Genomic DNA, 10,934 nt, shown 5'->3' on the forward strand with positions numbered 1-10,934 from the left:
CGGACGGATCCCGGCGCGGGCCAATAGCCGGCCGCCCCGGACACGGCGACCAATGGGAGGCCGCGTTCTTGGCAGGCGGAAAGGGGAGAGACGTGGTAACCATAGCTATGGCAAGAAAGGGAAGAAGGTGCAGGAGGGAGGAGGGAGAGGCGGAAGCAATCGCACCCGGAGCTCATCGAGCCGGCTAAGGCGCTGGGGGCGCGCGCCGCACACACGCACTCCGCCCGCGAGCCCCCACCGGAGGGGCTCCGCCATTTCCTTTCTCCAGCTCATTTTGGGGCTGAGAAACTCAGGCAAACAGGGTTAAGGGACGGGTCCGGGGCCGCCCAGACCAACGCCGCGACCTCCAGGACGCTTCGGCCTCTCACTTGATCCGCCCATCGTCCTTGGCGGGAAAAAGGACGTTTACAAAATTGTGTGTGTCAGCTTCAGCGTCAATGTCAATGTCAGCGGCAATGTCGATCTCCGTGTCAGTGTCTGTGTCAATGTCAGCATCAGCGTAGATGTCTGTGTCGATGTCAGCGGCAATGTCCGTGTCAATGTCAGTGTCAATGTCTGTGTCAATGTCTGTCGGTGGGAAGTGCCACCCCGCACCATCTAGCTCTTCCTTAACCTCTTCCACGATTCCACAGGAGTCATTTAGAGACGAAATAGTGTGGCAAATGGCTCCAAGGTTAAAAGACAATGTTTCAAGCAAGCCTGATGCGATTAAAACAATAGCGGCTCTTTCTAGTTAAAATAAAAAAAAAATGGAGGGGGCAGCTAGGTGGCACAGTGGATAGAGCACCGGCCCTGGGGTCAGGAGTACCTGGGTTCAAATCCGACCTCAGACACTTAATAATCACCTAGCTGTGTGGCCTTGGGCAAGTCATTTAACCCCATTGCCTTGCAAAACCTAAAAAAAATGGAAATTGGAAGGCTGACTCGCAATTGGGAATGACTCATATTTGATTGTGATGGAATGCTAGTGTTCTGTAAGAAATGAGTAGCTTTTGGGGGGAGTAAAGAATTGGAAATTGAGGGAGTGCCCATCAATTGGGGAATGGCTGTTATGGAATAACATTGTTCTTTAAAAAATTATGAGCGGTGGAACTATAGAGAAGCATGGAAAGAATTACATGAATTGATGTTGAGTGAAGAGAGCATTGTACACATAAGCAACAATACAGTGAGATGATAATCTCTGATGGTGGAAGCCCCTCTCTGCACTTCAGAGATCAAGGACAATCCTGGTAGACCTGTTAGGGACAACACCATCCACATTGGGGGAGGGGAACCCACTGACTCTTTGTATATCTTATGTTCACTTTTTTTTTAAATTCTCTTTAGGTTTTTCCTAGGACTAATTCCTCTTCCACAAAATGACTAATATGTAAATAGATTAAGCAGAAATGTACATGTACATCCTTTACCAGACTGTTCAAGGATGTGGGAAGAGAGGAGGGAAGAGAGGGTAGAAAAATATATAACTTAGAAATCTGCAAATAGATGAATGCTGAAAAACAACCATAGCATGTAATCAGAAAAATAAAATATCTATTTTTTAAAAAAAGGAAATGAGAAGCAGGATGCTTTCAGAAAAACTTTGGAAGATTTCTATGAACTGATGAAAAGTGAGATAGACAGAACCATTGTGGGAAATAATAGCAAACTTGTATGATAATCAACTATGAATGATTTAGTTATTCTAAGCAATTCAGTGATTGAAAACAATTCCAAAGGATTTGTGATGAAAAAAAAATCATCCATCTACAAAAAAAGAATTGGCATCTGAATACAAATTGAAGTATATTTTTTTATTTTATTATTTGTGGAAGTTTGGTCTTTTTTATAACATGGCTAATACAGAAATATTTTGAATGACTACACATAATCTGTATCAAATTTCTTACCTTCTAAGGGGAGAGAGGAAGGAGGGAATTTGGACCTCAAAAATTTTAGACACTAATTTTGGTTTACATGTAATTGAGAAAAAATAAAATTAAAATTAAATGTAAAAATGATAGCTCAGGGGTAGCTAGGCAGAGCACTGGCCCTGGAGTCAGGAGGACCCGAGTTCAAATTCAACTCAGACAATAATTGCCTAGCTGCGTGTCCTTGGGCAAATCACTTAACCCCACATTGCCTTAAAAAAGTAAAAAAAGATAGCTCAAAAATAAAGAATTCTAATGTTCTCAAAGCACTCTCCTCTACAGTCCTGTTTAGTACAAATGTGAACCTTAGCTCACATTAAGGAGGATTGCCCATGATCACACAGATAGTACATTTTCAAAGGCAAGGAGTTGAATCTAGGGCTCCTTTGATTCTTCAAATCCAAATCCAGATCAGGAATTTGCAGAGATAAGACAAGAGCTCAGATGGGGGTGGGAGGAGAATCAGACTGTGCCCTGAATCAGACCACTTTGAGAACTTCAACACCCTCATCAAAGTTCATAATCCAATTAGACAAGACCTGGGAGAGGTTCTGTTATATCTTGATGATCTTAAGAATAGAAAAAGAAAGGGAGAGGAATACAATGCAGGTTCCCAACTTGTCCCTGAGATATATAACACACACTCAACATCCCAACAAAACAGCAGTAGGACCACCAGACCTCACCTCCAGAAGTATGGTACAGTCCAGATCAAATAAGTCCAAAGTCAGGAAGTTGACTGGAAGATTAGGCAAACAAAAGGAGAACCCCACCACAATGAACTATTATGGTGTCAAAGGCATTCAAGATACAAATGAAGAGAATGACTCCAAAATATCTATAAGCAAAGCCTCAGAAAAAAAGCAGATCTTGGGTACAAACTCAACTAGAATTCCTGGAAGAGATGAAGCAAAAATTTAAAAAGAAATGTTTTTTACAAATGTAGAGTATTTGAGAAAAAAATTGGAAAAGAAATGAGAGATATGGAAGAAAGATTTGGAAAGGGAAATAACAGCTTGGCACAAGAAGTATAAAACTTTGCCCAACTAACGAACTCTTTGAAAATACAAGTGTACCGAATAGAAGCCAATAACTCCATGAGGCAATAATATTAAAACAAAATCAAAAGCTTAAAAAGAAGAAAATATAAGATATCGCAAAAACAATTGACCTGGAACATAAGATTAAGGAGAAAAAAATTAAGAATCATTAAGGACAACCTTTAAAAAAAAAAGAGCCTTGGCATTCTATTTCAAGAAGTCTTTTTTTAGGGGCAGCTAGGTGGTGCAGTGGATAGAGCACCGGCCCTGGAGTCAGGAGGACCTGGGTTCAAATTTGACCTCAGACACTTAATAATTACCTAGCTGTGTGACCTTGGGCAAGCCACTTAACCCTGGTTGCCTTGCAAAAAAAAAACTAAAAAAAAAGTCTTTTTTTTTACAAGGCAATGGGGTTAAGTGGCTTGCCCAAGGCTACACAGCTAGGTAATTATTAAATGTCTGAGGTCAAATTTGAACCCGGGTCCTCCTGACTCCAGGGCCGGTGCTCTATGCACTGCACCACCTAGCTGCCTCTCAAGAAGTCTTAAAAGAAAAATTGCCCAGATCTCTCAGATGGCAAAATGGAAATAGTGGAATCCACTGGTCATCTCCTGAAAAAAAAAAATAAACTCCCAGGAACATCATTGCATAGACAAAATTCAGAACTTTCAAATTCAAAAACAAATTCTGCAAGTAGTTAGAAGGACTTAAAAGTACAAAAAAGTCCTAGGCAGGATCATACACAATTTAGCAGAAGAGAACTTGAAATATATGCTAGAAGACAAAGAATATGGGCTTACAACCAAGAACAACTTATCTAGCAAGATTGAATAATAATGCTACAGAGGGGAAAAAAAGGTTAGTGAATGAAATAAAGGACTTCTTTCATTGCTAATGAAAAGATCAATTCTGTGAAGAGAAACTGAAATACAAACATAAGAGTGAAGGGAAACATTTTTTTAAAAAAGGATCATACATGAAAAAATTATGATCAAGAAACAACTCAGGATAAATTGCTCACATTCAAATTTGAAGAGATAAAACATTTGTCCCCTCTGATTCCTATTATCATCAAAGTTCATAGTACAATTGGACAAGGCCTGAGAGTGGTCATGTTATGTCTTAAAAGATCTTAAAGAAGAGGAATGCGTTGAACCAGGTGAGGTGGGGAATGGGGGGAGGGGAGGGGAGGGATAAGGTTAGGGAAAATTATAATCATGATGTTCAAGTAAACATCTCTACAGTCAGGAGGAAGAGATTGAGGGGAGTAGCTGACACTTGAACCTCACTCTGATCTGATCAGAGGGAAAAGGAGAGAAAAGGGGGAATAAAGAATTAGAGGGAGAATTGATTAATAGAGGGATTCAATCTAAGCAAACTCTAAGGATATACCAAAATACAGCTCTTTTTGAATTAGCAAAAAAAAAAAAAAATGGAAATCTGAGAGGGATGGCCCATAAATTGGAAAATGGATAAACAAAATACAGTCTATATAGAGAGCCTATATTAGATGACTTTCTGTCTGGGTGAGGTGGGAAGGAAGGGAGTGAGGGAGGAAAATGTAAAATTCAAAATCTTGCAAAAAATGATTCATAAAAACTACCATTACATGAAGTTGGAAAAACAAATAAAATATTTAAATAAAACAAAGTATATTTTATAAATGTGATGGAATACAATTGTGCTGAACTCTTATTAGCATAATGACCAACCAAGATTCCAGGACTAACACAAAACAAGCTGGTAGAGAGGTGAAGGACTCAGAATACAGAATGAGACAAATATATTTTGGGACAAGGTTGATGAGAAAATCTCTTTTGATTGATCATACATGTGTCTAATAATCTTTGTATTTTTTGCATTATCAATGAGGGGCATTGTAGGAGGGTAAGAAGATAGATTTTGTCTTATTAAAATGCATGTGTGTATATGTATATGTATATGTACAAATGTATAATATAAAATACATACTCCCTCTCAGATTTTTGTGTTTATATGTGATGGTGTGTATTTGTGTGATTTTTCTGTAGATAATGAAAACTTCTGAATTCCCATCAACATGATGACCAACCACAATTCCTGATAATTCCATGATAAAACATATTGCCCACCTCCTGATATGCTGAACTTCAAGCAAATTGAGACTTTTTAAAGACAGTTACAGGGATATCAAGGGTAACAAGAGGAAAACAGATTGCCACACTCTATTCAGGAACAATGACGGTTTATTTGATCAGCCTAAAATAAGAGTCCTCTAGAGGTAGTTTTTAAATTTGAAAGTAGGTATCCTCAGAATGAATTTCCCCTGATCCAAGAAATGTGACAGCCTTAGCAGAGGTAAGAGTATCTTGGAAATGTTACTTAAGAGAGCAGTACATGGGGGGGGGGTATAATTTTTGAACCCATTCCTTCTAGTTAAAGAAGTTAGTTTTCTAAGCAACAAGACTAAGCAATATTTCTAAGCAATATTGCACTTAGGGGAAAAGAAGGAAAAAGGCAAAAAAAATGGCCCTATATAGATATGCCAGTACAAAAAGATAATTACTCCAACAAGAATCTGTCATCCTAAGTTGAAGACAACTGTTTTATAGGAGTATCTTTTATCCTTTAAATAAAATGCCAATGGAAATGTTCATATCTTCCAAGGAAAGAGGTATGAATAATCAAAATTTAAAATTATCATGGAATTCTCTTTGTTCAATTCAATTTAGAGGGAGCTGAAAATAATTATTTGATTTGTTGGAACAAATATATTTATTATCTGCATTGGATTTATCACCTGTTTAGGTTCTAAACTCAAGATATAGGAAGGTGGTGGGGTAGATAGAGCTTTGGGCCTGAATCCAGAAGAATCATTTTTTCTAAGTTCAAATCTGGTTTAGTCATTCATTAGTTGTGTAACCTGGGTAAGTCCCTTAATCATGTGGGTCTTAGTTTCCTCATCTGTAAAATGATCTGGAGAAGGAAACCCCCAAATCTGCCAAGAAAACCCCAACTGTAGTCATGAGGAATTGGACACAACTGAAAAATGACCAGACAACATCAATAATGCCAGTACGGTATGATACACATACCAGACAGAATTTGTCTTGTAGTAAATGGGATATCAAAAAGTTTCATCTACAGGCATGTAAATTATAATAACTTATCAGAGTATCAAGGATGGTAGAATTCAATGCATTCTACTAAATGCATTACAAATATTTCATTTGAGTTGATGTGGGTGTGGAGTCCAGAAGAAAGATTTGGGCTAGATATATAGATTTAGAGCTCATGGATATAGAGATGACTACAAAACCCAGGAAAGTCAATGAAATCATTTAAGGCAAGATATAGAAGGATAAAGAAGAAAAGGGCTCTCAAGAAAAAGTCCTGAGAATTCACCCACATTTATGGAAGTGTGACATGGATGTTGGTTCAGCAAAAGAGAATGAGAAAGAAATTGTCATATAGATATGAGAACCAGAAGAGAGTAGGATCGAGATAGAGGAAGAGATGGTTCAGAAAGGGACAGTATACACTATCAGGACAGTATACACAAGGTCAGGAAGGGAAGTTCCTAATTAGGAATGACAAATTGAAGAATTTAAAATATAAAATGTATTGAAAATTGAGCAAAATTAATAATTCATATCCAGAAAGAACAAAATGCATAACCACTACAATTACTTAAATAAAGGCAAATTTAACTGGCAAACTTCAACCTTAGTACTGCCTTGTTCAAGTTGAATTATTCTCTTCTAACAGGCAGGAACTTACAAAACTGTAAGGTTACATATATAGTCCTATTAGGGCAAACACTCACCTTACTTTGCTTAACTTAACTTCAGGAAGTATCTGTTTTTCCAGTGTTTGTTTATGGTGATCAGCTGTGTTAAAGGTACTGGGTCAATAAAGACAAAAGAGATAAATTTAAGGCAAGAGAAGTGGGAGGATTTACCCAAAGATGTGTCTAGAATTAATTTTTTTTACTTGAAAGTACTTGCTACTTTGACTGTCAATGTGTTGAATAACAAAATAATTGCAAGCTTTCATCAGCCTTGACAGATGTGTGCACATTCCACCTATAGGTCATTGACCATAGCCCAGGCCATGCCTTGGAGCAAAATATAAATCAATTTTTAAAAAAAACTACTGAAATTGAGCCAATTCTGAGACTGAAAACAGGCTGCAAGACTAGAGGTTGAAGATAGTATATATATATATATATATATATATATATATATATATATATATATATATATGTTTATGAATTTGATTTCCTTTCTTGGAATTTGGCCCAGTATATTAGAACCAAAGAACCAGGAAGACTAAAAGGTCAGGACACCAGGTTTGAATGTCAGCTTTACCTGAAATTGTTTCCCCAGGCAAACAAAGCATTCTATAGATGTCTAATTTCCCCACATGAAAGCCACAGGTTTTGACGCAAAAGAAAATTTACTTCAGCTTTTGAGATTAATTACAAGCACACACACAATGCCTGGGGCCTTTGAGGCATGAATTCAAAATATAAGAGCTCTACCACAATTAAATTAAATGCAGCAGTTAGACTCTGCTATTAAAAAAAAAAACTGAGAAAAGAAAATGTCAAAATACTGTGCCTGTTAAGAAAGGTAGAGAAATTTAATATTCTGCCCTGAAGGTCAGACTCTTTTGGATTAGAAGGGGGAAGCAAATTCCTGAGGGAAGGACTTTCTGTGGAACATAATTTATTTTGATTTCAAGAAGATCAAATCTGGGGCAGCTAGGTGGTGCAGTGGATAGAGCACTGGCCTTGGAGTCAGGAGTACCTGAGTTCAAATCCAGGCTCAGACACTTAATAATTACCTAGCTGTGTGGCCTTGGGCAAGGCACTTAACCCCCTTGCCTTGTAAAAACTAAAAAAAAAAAAAAAAAAAAAAAAGATCAAATCAGCAGTCTTTTTTAAGGAGCATTTCCTCATCTTATGTCTAATAAAGTTTATTTGAACTATCTAAACTGCACTTGTGAACAAAAGAGGAATTTTGTGCAAGGTGTTAAGCAGCTCTTGGCACAGTTACTTAATTTAAGAGTATATCTTTTCCAGGGCAGCTAGGTGACCCTGTGGATAGAGCATCAGCCCTGGAGTCAGGAGGACCTGAGTTCAAATCCAGCCTCAGACATTTAATAATTACCTAGCTGTGTGGCCTTGGGCAAGCCACTTAACCCCATTTGCCTTGCAAAAACCTAAAAAAAAAAAGAATCTATATGGGTTTATTTTGGGTGAAGAAATCACCAGACTCTCTGACTCAGAAGGGAAAGAAAGGCAGAATTCTGAATTCACAGGTTGTATAGGCTATTAAAGTATTATAAATGGCTCATAATAATAAAAATATATATCCAAAGGGATTTAAAAAAAGAGCTATTTCCCCTTACAGGAAAGATCCCAAATTGCGACTATATCTAGTCTTATATGCAGTTTGGAAGGCTAGAGCACCATGTCTGAAGTCAGAAAGACATATTCCCAACTTCAGATTTGGCCTCAGACACTAGCTGTATGATCCTGGGCAAGTCACTTGAGCCTGTTTGCTTCAGTTTCCTCATCTGCAAAATGAACTGGAGAATATATTGGAAAACATTGATTTTCCAGTTTCTGTCAAGAAAAGCCCAAATGAGGTCTCAACTGAATAAAAAGAGCTCAACGTCACTCCAACAACTTAATATTGTAATTTCTCTTTCATCCTTCCCCTTGTCTCCACTCAGAGTCGATATTCTTAAATTTAAAACCTTTCTTCCTAATTTGACTCTGACAGTGTCTCTTCCTTTACAATCTTCTATGTGCCTGAAAAATTGTTATTCTTAAAGCACTAGTCTGATCCTGTCTGACTACTGAATGACCTCTAGGGTCAAATACAAATTATCTGACTTGGCACTGAAAGACCTTAACAATCTTGGCTCTTATCTTTCTGGATTTACTCCCTTGGCAGACAGTACTGGACTATTCTCAATGCACAAAGAGCCTTAGCCCCACTTGGTTATTTTCTGGACCCTGACTTAGAATGTAAATGGAAATTGTTTCTGTTTTGGCTTTCCCTCCCAGATTGATTTTCTTTTTACTATGCAAAAGAGTTTATTTTTTGCTTCCCTTCTGACCACACTAAATCATTGAGAAAACCTGAGGTTCTTTCCCTCTCAGACTGATTTTTGATTAGGTAAAAGTGGTCATTCTTTGCCTCAACTCTTTCTTCCCTAACCTTAGTCAGTGAATGGGCATTGCTTCAGTCAGAGTCCTATTAAAGGCTTAGTTCAAAAATCTTCCACTGCATCCAGGGCCATGTACAGTTCTGATCCATATCTGACCATATCTGATCTCTGATGACTCTGGAGGAGAAAGTTAGGCTGGTTTATTTGCATAGTATCCCCTCACTTAAATCCAATACACCTTTGCCCAAAGGAAATAAAACTGTGCATAATTTTTGATCCAGCAATAGCACTACTAGGTCTGTATCCCAAAGAAATCATAAAAAATGAAGACCCACATGTCCAAAAATATTTATAGTAGTTTTTTTTGGAGGGGCAAAGAATTGGAAATTGAGGGGATATCCATCAATTAGGCAATGGCAGAATAAATTTGATATATGAATATAATGGAGTACTATTCTATAAGAAATGAGTGCCTGGACTTCAGAAAAACCCGAAAAGATTTGCATGAACTGATACTGAATGAAATAAGCAGAACCAAGAGAACATTGTGCACATTAAAGCAAAACTTTGAGGTGATCAACTGTAATGGGTTTAGCTCCTCTCATCAGTTGAGTGATCAAGGTCAATTTTAAAAATCTTGTGAAGGAAAATACCATCCACATCCAGAGAGAAAATATTCTGAATGCAGAGCAAAGCATACTATGTTCACTTTTTAAAATTTTTATTTTCCTTTCACATATTTTTCCCCTTTAACTCTAATTCTTCTTTCATAACATTAATATGAAATAGGTTCAACATGATTGTATACATGCAATATCTATATCAGATTGCTGTCATGCGAGATAAGAAGAAAAATATAGAATTCAAAATGTTATAAAAAGATGAATGTCAAAAACTATCTTTGCACATAATTGCAAAAATTAAATCCAATTCACTTGCATATCACAGTATCATCACCCTGACGGCTTTGGTCTTCGAGAATGCAGGACAAAAAATAGCAATACCTATATATAACATTCCATTTTTCCATTTCTGTGCCTTTTTACAGATTGTCCCTTTATGCCTAGAACACACATTTTTCTTACCTCAACCTCTTAGCATTCCCAACTTTCTTCAAGGCTTGAGATCCATTTACTACATAAAGTTTATCCTAGTTTCCCCAAGTGCTAAGAGTATCCTCTTTTTATTTATCTATTGTACAGCTTGTTCCCTCCACCCCTTCTCAAGTACAATTAAAGCGCCTTGAGGGTGAGAATTATTTGACTTTTCTTTTTTTTTTTAAATTTTTATTTATTTAAGGCAATGGGGCAAGTGACTTCCTAGACAATTATTGTCTGAGGATTTGAACTCAAGTTGTCCTGACTCCAGGGCTGGTGCTCTATCCACTGCACTGTCTAGCTGCTCCTATTTGACCTTTTTTATCCCCAGAACTTAAAACAATAGTTAGATGGCATAATGAATAAGAGATCTGGGCCTGGAATTGGGAGAAACTGAGATCAAATTCAAGTTCAGTCCTATGTTGTGTCCCGCCCAGGAGCCTCAGGAAAAGCACAGTTCTATTTCAAAGCTATAAACTTGCTCACTCTCTTCCTCCCATTCGATTCTGGTTCAATCAAGAAACTCTCAAAAGCATCTTTTCAGGGGTAGCCTGGGTGGTACAGACGAGCCCTGGAGTCGGGAGTACCTGGGTTCAAATCCGGCCTCAGACACTTAATAATTACCCAGCTGTGTGGCCTTGGGCAAGTCACTTAACCCCGTTGCCTTGAAAAAAAGAGGAAAAAAAAGAAAAGAAAAACCTGGAAGCGGACGGGCCCGCTAA

This window comes from Macrotis lagotis, chromosome 7 (genome assembly GCF_037893015.1).
Source record: "Macrotis lagotis isolate mMagLag1 chromosome 7, bilby.v1.9.chrom.fasta, whole genome shotgun sequence".
NCBI lineage: Eukaryota > Metazoa > Chordata > Mammalia > Peramelemorphia > Peramelidae > Macrotis > Macrotis lagotis.